The following is a 14701-nucleotide window of genomic DNA, read 5'->3' on the forward strand; positions in this document are numbered from 1 at the left end:
CTAGAACCCCAAAGACTATGCATTAAATTCTTAAAACTATCAGACTCCTCCTGAATGCCAAGTTGTAGCTATGACTGAAATTCCTGGCTAACTTCACACCAGCCCACACCCAAAGTGCATGTAGATATATTGCAATAATAATAATAAAAAAATAATAATAAACACTTGAAGTTTTTACTATTTTCCAGACACCGATCTAAGCTGTTTGCACAGCGTAAATGCTTAATCTTCAAAATAACAAGTCTCTGAGCTCTATTATTGTATAGGTAAGGAAACTGAGGCACATATGAGATTAATCAAATAGTCAGGAAATAGTGAGCTACATTTATTTATTTATTTATTTATTTATTTATTTATTTATTTATTTATTAAATAGCTAGATTTAACCCCAAAGTTGTTTTGCTTCTAGAGTCCATGATCTTAACCAAGATACATTTCATCATTTTGGGGCATGAACTTTGGATATTGTAACTTGAACTGCTGGATTTCCTGTGCAAGGGAGGACATATCAGCAGTATATGTATCTCACCTCCATCCTATGCCTAAGTCTCAGCTTTAGCACTCTTTCTTTGGTACATTATTTCCAAATATGGTCATTATAATGTCTCCCTATTGCCTGCCTTCTGCAATGAGACTTCACCACTCCTCTCATCAAGTGGTGGGTCTAATTTGTATCTTCCCTTGACTACGAGTTGGCTTTGTGACTTACTTTGCCCAATAAAATGTGGTGGAAGGAAAACGATAGGATTTCCCAACATTAGACGCTAAGAGCTTTGGAGCTTCCACCTTCACATTCTTGAAATCCTCCCTTTTGGAATGCTGCAGGAGACCACAGGCAGTGGGGAAGCACATGTCCGCTCCTTGGAAAGGCCCTGTGAAGAAAATTGGATCAACCTAGCTAACAATCCAGGCGAGTCTTTCCCCTAATCAAACCCAGACCTAAACACAAGACTGATGATATAGGTCAAACCAGCAGAAAACTCAGTCAACCCACACAATCATGAGAAATAAACTATACTGCTGCAAGGCAATAAATTTCAGGGTAATTTATTATGCAGCACTAAATAACTGAAATGCACTCCTAGTCCTGCAGTGCCTGGATTCCAGCATATCTCATGCTTGAGCTTCCCTAAGAGCACAGATATGAATTTTTGAAAAAATAACAAAGAGGCTCAAAGTGATTTAATAAACTGTATTTGTGAGATACAAAGTATAGACTCCAACCCTGGTCTTTTAAATTTGAAGTGCCATAGTTTCATTAATCTTAAATCTGATGCCCCTTTATCAACTAACCTTCCCCACCACTCTCTAACCAGCTTAGGGTTAGGCCATTGCATTTTACCTGAGACATTTTCCAGACATGGTCCTTCCTAGGACACCCAGTGCGACTGCTGGGCTGACATCATTGACCTTGTAAATGTCAAGTGAATGCTGAATGCCTTTGGATAGGAAAAAAAAAGGAGGAAGATAAAAAAAAAAATAGGAGGAGGATTTTCCCACTGACAACCACTCTTAAAATAACAGATTTAGACAACATTTTTTAAACTTTTACTTCTGTAAGTCTTAATTTATTTTAAAAAGCAGATGAAGTTCATGAAAAGTTAAGACTTACTATTACTGTGCTTATCTATAGGCTATTTTTACCACTTGTTCACAAATATCAGAATCCTTCCTGTGTTTTTCAAAGGTCACAGAAAAACAATTTAGTTTTTCACATAGAATTTTAAAGTAAACTTCTGATAAGAATTTTTTGTTCTTACTATTCAAAGGTTGTTGGCTTGAAATAGACAAAATCCTATAAAGAATGAGTTCTACTTAATTAAGCATCCTCAGATAAATAACAGTGCAACTGGAGACTGAGTATGAAACCATGTAAATCTGTAAGAAATAATTAAATTTCATTGAAATTTGGTGGGATTTTGGATTCTATACTAAAAGATTACATGTTAAAATGCTTTTACATTTTAAGAAAACAATATAGAAATGAGTCATATTATATTGTCCTCATTTTTTCTAAATTACCTTTATTCTATCACAATTTGCAAACTTTACTCCAATCAACAGTAATCAATTGTCTTAAATATTCTTAGTCAACTCCAATTTCAAAATAAAGTAATTCTTTCATAAGTGAGCTTCATTAAATATAAAACTAAATGTGAGATAGGTTTCTATTTTTGCATTTAGTGTTAATTTTTTAAAAAATGTGTAAGCCATATCATATAGTAACATTATTAATTCAGAAATTTTGAAATCATGAATATGTCATTCCCTACTCATGTCCCAACAAAAACAAATTTAGAAAAATAGATTTACATTATAACCCTTAGTTTTGCATAAGATTAACATTATTTTCTGTGCAGGTATATATTTTTGAAAGGAATATCATGAAAGAATCAGGAAGCATACTCTACCAAAATATCCCATGTATATTATTTCCCTCTTTGAACAATAATGTCTTTGTGTCTCCTTCTCTCTTATTAATTATATTAAATAGAAAATCCATCCTAGCAAATCACTTCAAATATTATTAGAAATAAAAAATGGCATGCTCAAATAGTAAGAATGATGAAGTTGCTATAAATGATTCTTATATTTTAAGCAATATAAACTAAAACTAATAAAGATAAAAATGCACATTTCACATGCACACCTCTGGTATAACTATGGATAAATCACTTTCTCTATTTGTAGCTCAGTTCCTGAATTTAAGTTTTCTTCTCCAAAGTACTTGCTTGGAAGAACCCTGCATGCCCATGTGTACATGCTATGTGCGACATCAATAATTCCTCTGTAGAGGATAATGTAAGTAACAGGTATTCTACATGTACACAGGTTTATAATAAAAAATTAAATTAAATGGTGAAAGGTTACCTATGCTGCAGAGAGCTCTAAGAGTACATTGCTAATGAAATTATTTAGGACTCAATAATAGCAGCATCTGTCAGACAATCTTCAAACATTGATTGATAATTTTAGTGCAAAGCCTTCTGTTGGTCAGTTCTGTGCAACTCATCACCCTCTCTGACTAACGAACCACAGTTAAGACTGGAGTCCAGTGATAACATTGCCCACCACCCTCATCATCCTGACACCATGCCATGCCCTGTTCTCACAGGACTGAGAGCTTCATGGGCTTTCAAGTGGGGGATTAGCAGCTATTGCCTAATATTTTGTAAGATAGCTTGCAATTTAATAGCTACACGTTTGAAAACTAAAAACTTTTCACACCAAAGGAGTGAGCCTGTAACAATGAAAAGACAAGCTGTTGGGACTTACTGTAAGTACAATGATTCCCACTTGAAACTCCATCAGCAACTCTGACACCGATAGAATCCCATTATGGTTTCTCTTGAGGCAGACTCTCTGGCAAGGCTTCCATGGGTGCCTCTCCCGCTGATGACACTTCTCACATGGGAAGCACTTCTCTTATTTTATTGCTCAGAGGAGAGAATTAAAATGTAAGCAAGTTCACACACAACCTTTAGAAATGAATACAGATAAGTTATACCAACATGCTAAGTAGTGGAAAGCTGGGCAACTCTGTCAAAGTTCTATGACACTGAAGAAACGTGCACTTAATGTAGAGTTTCTTTTTATCAGTGTGGTGTCTCTTACCTGCCACATGTCAATTACTTCCCTGCTAAATAAAACCTTTATGGGCAGAAGCCAAAATGTGATGAGTCTGGGTGAGAGTTAATGATCTGTGACTCAAATAAGGCTTAGCTTCGGATAGGTCTTTGAGGTTCATATGTGATTATATCCAGTATGAACAAAAGCAGAGGGCATGTCAGCAGCAGACAGGGCACCACTGGGTATCAGTGTGGCATCTCTGTAAGGGTTCAGAAATGGGGATTAACAACTTCCAGGCTGGCAGATACTTCCTCTGCCCCTGCACTTTAAATGTCATATAACTTCATCCTGGCTAACACGATGGCTGATGTGTCCATTCCCCTTGGATTTGCCTTGCAATATCATTGCAAAAAAATGTGGAAACAATCAAGGTATCCTACCTTTCAGCTTTATCTAGAGCTGGATAAATATAACAATGACTTTGAGCCAAAATATCTATGAAGAGAAAACTGACAGCCCTCTTTGGGGTTAATTTTTGGAAGTTACCCTTTACATACTTTCTACATGCATCTCTCAGCCATGAACATAAACCCTGGAATGTGTGAGTAGGAACCTGTGTGGGTCAAATGGAAACCAGACAGAGAACACAATGAAAACCAGACTACGAACCTAATTGACATGAGGAACATTGCCTTTCTATTGTCTTTCTGCTCTACTTTCATGGTCTCTGAAAGAGTCAATGCATCTGCTGCTGCCAGAAGTTTGTTGGGGAAAGAGAAGGTGGAAGTAGTCAAAGAGGAAGAAAGAATCTGGGATAGATGCACTGTCAAATACAAATGTTGGGGATCAGGTAGAAATTCAATACTCAGGTTACTTTTCAAAATAATTTGAAAACTTGGTCCAAAGCACAATGTGAGAGCAGCAAAAGGAAAAAAAAGCAAGACATAAATAAAGATAAGTAGAATTAAGTAAATAAGTAATTAGCTAGAAAGGGAAAAACAAAATAAGGATCAAAGTGACAACCCCTAGGTCAAATTAAAAAGCCCACATGGCTCTGTTACTTTCCAAACCCTTAGCTGCTATTCTGTTTCATTGCCCAAGTATAAAATCATTAGTGTTGTGAGCATCAGTATATTAGGTGTTGTCACTTAAAAGGAAGAACTTCACAGCACTGAGGGGTCTTTCAGAAGTCAGAGGCATTTAAAAGGAAAGTCAGTGCGATGATTTCCTTTGAAGAAAAAACATTGCATCATTATTTGATGTTCTCATTAATTTCTAGGCTGTGCTTAGCACTTCTGTGGCAAAGTAAAGAAATAGACCCATATTCAGAAAACAGGCTATGAAAGAGGCTAATTTTCAATAATGAGAACTGGATATTCAGAAGCCAATGCTACCACCGTTTTGTGAACAGGGAACTCTAATATAAGATTTGATACACTCTCTTGGACCTGTGTTCACAGGTTCCAATGATAAGCTTTAAGTGGAGAAAGAATCCCCTGAAATGGAATGCTGAATGTATATGTAACTTTTGGGGAGAAAACAGATCCACCCCCTTTTATCATAATTCAAAAGGATCTATGATCCCAACAAACTTAAGAGCTACTAAGCCAGAAGATCTTTGAAGTTCTCTACAGTTCTATGCTTCTGAGTTTTTTACTCCTTATGTTAAGATAAAACTAATTGATATTTTCTGCTCAGTATGATTAGAAATTATAATAATACAGAGATGAATAAGTCATATTGTTTGAGTACTTACAATGTACTGAGCACTGGTCTTTATAAACATTATCTCATTTCATGTTCAAAACAGCCCCACGAAGTAGTTATTTTTATCGCCACTTACATTAGGAAACAAGGACTCATGATTTGCCAAAAATCAAACAACTGGGAAATGATAGAACCTGTCATAAAAGCTATAAAACTCGGATTCCAAAGCTGGTGCTTTTATGACTACACTTTATAACATTTACATAAAGACACAATTATGTCAGTCTCTTCCAAGAAACAAATGAATAAAATAATTTTCTTTGAGGGTTCAGGGCCATACATGGGATACAGTGTAGGAAAAAAGAAAAAACTCATCGTGTCTGCCAGCATTTTAATCTATTGTATTTATACTAAAACAAGTATCAAATGGTAAAAGAAAATGAGAAGAAAGCACAGAGCAGCGTGGTGTATGGAGCAGCTAGCAGGCAACATCAATGTCTCATTCTCCAAGCCTCCCAGGCTCCTGTCTTCTCTCTAAAGTGCAGTGAAGGTACATGTTTATTCTGCCCTAAGGACAACTCTGCTACTGATGTTTGGGAAACTGCAGGGGTAAAGGGGATGATCTTTGAAGGGCCAGCTGTGCAGTGTGCGACCTGTGCAGTCACTCAGGGCCCCCTGCTCAAAAGAACCCTGTAACTGCTTTAATGCTCTGTTATTGTCATCTTGAAATTTTTAATAGTTTTTGAAAAGTGCTTCTACATTTTCATTTCACACTGTGCCCTGCAAACTATGGGACAGCCCCGGGTCTTGGTGTGAAGTTCATGTATTACCAATTTTCTGCTTTGATTAAATTGAATTGTTAAATTTAATTCGCATTAAGCATCCCAGCTTCAAGATGGGGATGGGGTAGAGTATAAGCAGTGAGACCCTAAGTTGTCCACATAGTACCATTCAGTGTCCAACCATTCATCCTGCTCACTACATCCCATTTCATCCCTTTAATCCAATGCATGCAAAAGGTGGAAAAATGCTTTAATTTCATAAAAATGATACTTCCATTTTTACAGTTAATCAATTCAGTTCAATGAGACTGATTCAATAATGAAAAATGACTCAACTAAGTGGTTTCCACTCCGGTCCCAAGAACACATGTCATGGACAGACACCCAGTCTGATGAGAGAGGCTTTGTGCTTGATAGGCTACCTTCTGGAGGTGACCAAGGCTGCTAGCTGGTGTCTCAACATGCCAAAGCTTCTTAATCCACACACTTGTGCTTCACAGTCCCTAAGTGTTGAAATAAAACACTATATGCCCAACTAAATATCAATTCCCTGGATATTTTAATTTAAAGGTATTGGGAACTTCAGTTTAATTCACCTTTTCTTTAACTTCCAATACAAGAACCACTTCAGTAAAGCACACGGCATCAATTTATGTTACCAACACCATTTAAATAGTAGTGGAGCATTTCCTCTCACAGCCATGTTTTATTTAAATTTAAATTCTAGATTAAAATGTAATTCACCTAATTTTTTCTGGAAAATATATATTACACTTAAACATTTTTTATTTGTATTTTTATACGTGCTGTCTGACCATCTTAAGAATCTTAAGAGAAATGCACAGAACTCTCTTAAAGGACTACTGATCAAATATTTTTTATAGATGATAAGATTGAGAGAACATTTTAAAAGTGCCTTGTAAGCTGTGGAGAGTAATAAAACATTGATTACTTCTCTAAGAGTGATTATTTTGAGTTCCTTTCCAACAGTGTGCATTTGTAAGAAATGCCAATTTAGACACTGAATAGTTTGCTTAAAGTCATATAATTGATTTTGGTATGTCGAAATATAGGCTTTCCATTAGACAATGAAAAATAGGAAGAAGGAAGTTTTATTTTGTTTAAGAGTTGTGGTAGGTCACCTTAAGATGAAAATTCTGCCCCATGGTTCAGATAAAATACCTAAAACAGTATCACTAAGAACACAGTTTCTATAGCTCACAAGTCCAGGCATGGCCTAGATGGGTCTCTGCTCAGACTTTGACAACACTGCAATCCAGTGTTGGTTGGGCCACATTCTCATCTGAAGGTCCAACTGAGAGGAGATATGCTTCCAAGCTCACTCAGTCTCTTCTTCCCTGCCTTCTTCAGAATGAAAAGACTATATCTACTAGTGCAGTGGTGGGCAAACTCATTAGTCAACAGAGCGGCAAAGCATGGCTCGTGAGCTGCATGTGGCTCACGAGCCACAGTTTGCCGACCACTGTACTAGTGTCTTCTGGAAGAGGTAACATATTTAAAAATATGTTGAGTTAATTTAAGCTTTGTAATAGCTATGTAAGTGCAAAGCCCAGGAGTAGGGCTTTGAAGTTTGAATTTTGAGGGGGTGGTGTAGTGCTAAAATAGTTTGATCTATTAGTACTAGACTCTTTCTAAGGAGAGTGGATACTAGAGAAGTGCTTAAAAGGGTCCCAGAGCATCCAGAGAATCGTATAATTCCTCTAAATGGTGGAGAGAAATACATAGATTTATCATCAACGTGTTTGTTGAGGGGATGACCAAGGGCATAAAAGGGAAGTACTTGGTCATTCTTCCCTCCTTATCATGTTTTTCTGAGAGTCAGTGAGACTGAGCTCTTAACATAAATCAGTTGTAAGAAAAAAGGGCAACATTTATCAAGATGTGCACATTAAACTCCCTAGGTGCTCTGGGTTGAGTCTCCAAGATGAGGCGGGGTCATTTACTGCCTCAGAAGAACTTTCTTCATTAGATGTGTCAGTGGAATACAGCACAGTCTCCTATATAAGTAGTACATAATATGAACTATGAACTCTATGTATATAATCTCATTTAATCTCAAAAGAGCTGTTTGGGTAACTATCACCATTTGTGGTAGACACACCAAAGATGACCCCAGTGAGTCATGTTCTTGTAAATCTTCTCCTCTTGAGTACAGTGTGATCTGTGACTTTTTGCTTACCAATAGAATACAGCAAAAGTGATTCAATGTCACCCCTTGATTAGATTATGTTAAATGTCACTGATATGATTGTTATGTTGTGTAAAATTCTGTTTTAGCAGACTACAGCTAGCATATCCTCTTGCTTACTTAATGAAGTAAGCAGCCACATTGAGGAAGTTTGTGTGGAATAAATTTTAAGGCCTGAGGACAGTCAACATCCAATAATCAGCAAAAGCCAGGGCCCTCAGTCATACAATCTCAAGGAAATTAATTCTGCTACCAACTTCAGTGAATGTGGAATCATATTTTTCCCCATTCATGCTTCCAGATGAGAATGCAGCCCAGTCAGAACCTTTGTATTACCTTTTCTCAAGCTTCTCAAAATTCAGTTGTCCTTTATGGCTATTCCTCTCCACCACCACCCTCCAAGACTGTCTGTTGAACCCAGGCCTAACATTAATCTTTGAATGCTGGTATACAACCTGTTAGTTTGGATAAAATCTAAAACTATTTCAGATATTTTTCATTGTTTATCCTTTGTGTTAAGAACAATTACAGAACATAAATTTTAAAGATTATAAATTCAATTTCTGTTCTAAGATGCATAACTTTAATAGAACTATTTATAAAGTTTCTCTTCTAGAAAAGAAAGACTTTCAAAACTAGAGTTGCTTTCAAGTTTTCCTATTTTTATGGACAAAATAAATACTTTTTTACTGTTATGTTTTTGCAGTTTTATGAAAGAAACTAAACAGATATCAACATATATTGCACTTTGTTATGGTCTGAATATTTGAATTGCCCCAAAATTTGTGTGTTGAAGCCTTAACTGTGAGTGCAGCTGTATTTGTAGATGAGGCTTCTACGGAAGTAATTAAGGTCAAAATAATTCATTAGTGTGCTTATAAGAGGGAACATCAAAGAAATCACTCTCTGTCTCCCTATACAAACAAGGCCATGTGAGAACATAGTGAGAAGGCTGCCATCTGCAAGCCAGAGAGAGAGCCCTCACTAGAAGCCACCAAGCCCTGCTGGAAACTTGACCTTGAACTTTCCAGTCTCCAGAACTGTGGGAAGATAAATTTCTGTGTAAGCCACTCTGTTTCCTGAACAGACAAATACTTATACTTTCATTTTAAAAATCCTTCAAAGTTAGTTTATAAAAAATTTATTTCAGCTTCAACATTAAGGCAGAAATAGTCAAAGCTTATCACATCATACTAGCGGAAATCTTTTGTAAAATACAGTTCCAAGAGCAACACCTCACTTTAGAATCTGATTAAATAAACTTTGGGAGGGATTCAAGTATCTGCATTTTAAGTACTGAAAACCAAAGTACACTGGGTGCAATATTATTCCAAACTTGCATAATGATTCATTCTGTTGTTGAGATGCTTGGTCTATACATTGAGAAGTATTGCTCTAAGTGTCCTTACAATACTAAGATATCTAACTATTCTTACCTAAGTATGTGTCTCCAGTGGATTATGATGATGGAATAGGGAAATATTCTAATTCAAATGCACACTTACTTATTATCCAAGATTAAAAAAATACTCTCTGAATGTTTACTTATATAGGCATCTATATTTAAATTTAATCATTGAGATTTTTCTCATACAATAAAAAACAAATATGTTGTTTAAATTAAATTTTCTACACTGTTTGCCATACTGTTTTACCCCCAAATAACATACACACAGTAATATTTCTTTCATGCTTATTTTACAAAGTTAATATACATTTAGCATTACAAAAAAGAATCCTGAATTTAAGAAACTGAATAAGAAACAGATGTTGGGACATTAGTAAGATCTAAAATGCAGCCTACCTTCATTTCTGTTATAAAGAGACCCACATCAGGACCCCTGTTGTGGCTACATTCTCTCAACAGAACTTTCATTTGGATTTTTTTTTTTTTTGCCAGTAATGAAACCCAAGCTGCTGATACTCCTACAAAGACTGGTGGTTCTTTTAGGCAAGGATTATTTTGAAAATACCTGCCTCACTCAAAAATTTCTATAGGTCATCAAAGCCCCACTACCCCTATCAAATCCCTTCTGGAGCCCAGCATGATTCTTCATAAAAAAAGATACATGAGCTACTTGCTAAAGAAGAATGGCTCTTTTAAAAATTGTATTACCCACTGAATATAGGGGTTTCTCAAAACATTCAGCCAAACACATTTAACTACAACACCCCCCCCCCCCATTCTCCCTTTGTTGCTCTCACCCTCTTCCACCTAGGTTGCTTCCCTAGAAAAATATTGTCATGCACAGCTGAGAAATTCTGCCTGCCAAGGAAAACACCATAAGAACAAACCAACATAGTGAATAGAGCTGTGGAGTGTAATTGGTTTTGAATTCATTTCTCAATTATGCTGAATTTCCTGAGAATGATTTTTAAATCTCTCAGCTATATAGTTTCCACATCTATAAAATAAAAAAGATAACGATGTGCATCTCATTGTGTTGTCCTGGTTCTTAACCTTCCTTGACTGGTGTAGCTTAGTTGGTTGGAGCATCTTTCCATACACCGAAAGATGGCAGATTCAATTCCTGGTCAGGGCACATACCCAGAATGTGAGTTTAATCCCTAATCAGGGTGCATGCAGGAGGCAACTGATTAATGTTTCTTTCTCACATCAATGTCTCTCCCCTTTCCTCTCTCTAAAAATCACTTTAAAAATTTTAATAAGATAACCTGTGCAAAAGTGCTTGTACATCATCATAGTTAACATTCATGGAACACCTACAAAATGCTGTAGTCAGCTAAGAGTATATTAGCAAGTGTAACAATAAGTCAGAAAAAAAATTAGATTACAGGCTCTTGGTTGTGAAATTTTGCTGGGTTTCAGCAAATACTCATTTCTCTATAATAAATGTATGATTGCTTTTAATCAGGTTTGCCTTTATTCCATGAGTTTTAAGTTCCTTTAAAACAGAGATCATGTCTCTTTCTTTACATATACTTGAACAACAGTACCTCATCAATTCCGATAAATTTAATTGAAAAATGTTATGTCACAATGTTTGTGGCCAACCCTCCCTAAATATTCTTACCTAACACAACAAACTTCCATCTGCTAGTAAGTTATAAATAACATACTAGTGTATTTTATTCAATAATTATATATGTAATTACAATTTGAAATCTAGTCATAATGAGCTGCAATGCCTATTAAACTTTATCAATTCCTTCAGAAATATATATATATATATATATATATATATATATATATATATATACCTGTGTCTAAAGAATAGGGTCACAAGATGGAAGTATGGAAGTAGGTTCTGTCAAAAGCATGTCTCTGATTTAGAAGAACTTAACTCCTATTAAAAAAAATGTATTCAGGTCGGGGGAGAAAAAATGGCGGCAGAATAGACAGACGTGTTCCGAGCCTTGTCCCGGAGCAGAAAGAAAGAACAGCTGAGGGTCGCACTAGGAGTGTTTGTTGGCAAGTTGGGGGACAGCTGAACTCCAGAAGAAGGTGGGAGACTGCTAGACGGGGTTCCCCTGACCTGGCAGCTCCCACTGCGGCTGGGTCCCCTCCCGGAGCTGCTGGCTTGGACGCGGAGTCGCCGCCATCTGGAACCCGAAAGTGGAGCTTATCGGAAGCCTGAGAATCCACAACTGCGGTACCCACGGAAGAGCTGCGAGTCCCAGAACAACGCTCCCCAATTGGCGCAAACACACGGGTTCAGAGGAGCTCTACACTCCACAACGGAAAGGTCAGATTTCGCCTAGGATAAGGTGAGGTCTCTGGTCCCGGCGCGAGAGAGGAACGCGCGTTTTGCGGGAGCTGGAGGACCAGGGAAGTCTGTGCCTAGAAAAATCGGTGGCTGCTGGGGCTGGCGTGATCTGTGAATGTGGAATGGGGTCCTCAGAGCTGCTAACAGAAGGGCACTCTAAAAAGCAACCCATTTTGATCTGAAGTGCAGGGACACACTAAGAATTTCAGGGGTGTGCTAGACTTACGCGCAGCCACGGAGTGCGCACACTTGGGCTTTTTCCTCTTGAAATTCTTGCTTCTGATTACTAAGCCCAATTCATAGGTTCACCCAGTTGGGGACACCCTGGGAGACTGCAGGGGAAAGTTGTTTTTCTGGAACCTGGGGATCGGAGCGGGGAGTGACCATCGGAGAGCCAGCTCTGAGGCAGTCACTCCCACAAACCGGTAGTGAGTGCCACAGGGAAAGAAGGCTCTAACACTCCCTAGAGAGGCCATAGATAAACCCGGAAGTCAATCCAGAAACACTGCCACCCAGGGGCTGAATCACAAATTGACTCTTGTGTAATCAAAAATAAAGGAATACGAATTAAGACACACCGCCTGCTTAAAATCAGGACTGGCTTACATCACTGAAGAGCAGCGGAACGCAGGGAACTGCAATACTGTCCGGACTGAGAAACAGGCGTGCCAAACAGAACAACAGAGGAAGTGAATGACCTTCACTACTCCACATTTTATTTTTATTTTTTATTTTTTTATTTTCATTTTTTGCATCTTTTACTCAAGAAACTAATTTTTTTTCCTCACTTGATTTTACCTTTTTAATTATTACATTTTTATTTTCAATCTGTATTATTACTACTGCTATTTTATCTTTTTTTTTTTTTTTAAGTGTCATTTTATTTTCTCTTCATTTTGTTTTGGGATTAATGTTCTACATTCTATTTTTATCTTTCCTTTAGCATCATTTCACTCTATCTCAAATCTACCTTTATGCCATCACTCTCTTCCTCACTTTTCCCTTTTCAGTGTCCTGTTTATCTTACCCCTTTCCTGCTTTAGATTTTCCCTATTCTTTCTGTTTACCCCCTTTTAAAATTTCACCCTACTTATATATCTAATCTCCAATCCCCTGCTCCAAGTCCATACACACCTCTCTCTTCGCTGTCTTAACTATCCAAAAAATTGTTTTTCTCTCTGTCCTTTTGTTGTTGTTCGTTTGAATGTAGATTATATCGAATTTTTATGCTTTTTTGTGAGATTGTTTTGCTTATTCTTCTTTAGTTTATTTTTTTGTTTGTTTAGTGCTTCTGTTTTCCCTTGCCTCACTCAATATTAGTTGGTGTTGTAGTTTGTATTAATCCCCAGGTACTTGTTGCTGGCATTTGCTGGGATAAGTGATTGTTCTATTGGAGTTTTATCCCCTATATATATAGTCTGTTTCCCTTTCTGTCTTAGTCTCTTTCTTGTCTCTCTTACTTTTTTTTCTTCTTTTTTTCCCTTTTCCCAATTTCATTTTGACACCCCTTTTCTTTTTCTTCTTCTTTCTTTCTTTTTCCTCTTCTTCTTTCTCTACTATCCCCTAATTTGCCTTTCTCTAGTGGTCACCTTTATTAGAGGTTGTTAATATCGTGAATACATTTCTGTTCAGTGCCTTGTGTGTTGTACCTGGTAGTGCTGTATTTTGTGCCTTTAAATCGACGCAGGAGAGAGAGAACTACATAACCAGACACCCAGAGAAGAGAGACCATGGGGAGACAAAGACACAGCCCGCATATGAAAGAAAAGCAGGCATCACCAGAAAAGGAAGTAAACGAAATGGAAGCAAGCAACCTTCCAGAAAAAGAATTCAGAGAAATGGTCATAAGGTGGCTGAAAAGAATGGAAGACAAATTCGACAATATGAGCAAGAACCAAGAGGAAATGAAGAAGAACCAAGAAGAAATGAAAAATGACATCGCTGCTGTAAAGAACTCAATAGAAAGCATCAAGAGTAGACTAGAAGAAGCAGAGGACTGCATCAGTGAGCTAGAAGACAAGATGGGAAAAAATACCCAAGTAGAGCAACTTCTAGAAAAAAAAATTAAAAGGCAGGAGGAGAGCCTAAGGGAACTTTGGGACAACACGAAACAAAACAACATCCGCATAATAGGAGTTCCAGAAGGAAAGGAAGCTGAGCAAGGAATAGAAAACCTCTTTGAAGAAATAATGACAGAAAATTTCCCTGATATAGAGAAGAAAAAACCCACACAAATCCAAGAAGCTCACAGAGTCCCAAGCAAAATGAACCCCAAAAGACCGACGCCAAGGCACATTATAATTAAATTGGCAAACACCAACGACAAAGTAAGAATCTTAAAAGCAGCCAGAGAGAGACAGAAAGTTACATACAAAGGAACCCCCATCAGACTAGCAACTGATTTCTCAACAGAAACTCATCAGGCCAGAAGGCAATGGAATGAAATATACAAAGTCATGCAAAGGAAGGGTCTGAATCCAAGAATACTGTACCCAGCAAGGCTGTCAATCAAAATTGAAGGTGAAATCAGGAGCTTCACAGACAAAAAAGGACTAAGGGAATTTATTACCACCAAACAAGCAATGCAAGAAATGCTAAAGGGTCTGCTGTAAAAAAAAAAAAAGAAATAGGAAGCGAAGAAGGAACACAGGTGTAAAGAATAGGAATGGCGACAAATAAGTACCTATCAATAATAACTTTAAATG

Source organism: Plecotus auritus, assembly GCF_963455305.1.
Source record: "Plecotus auritus genome assembly, chromosome: 2".
In the NCBI taxonomy this organism is placed as follows: domain Eukaryota; kingdom Metazoa; phylum Chordata; class Mammalia; order Chiroptera; family Vespertilionidae; genus Plecotus; species Plecotus auritus.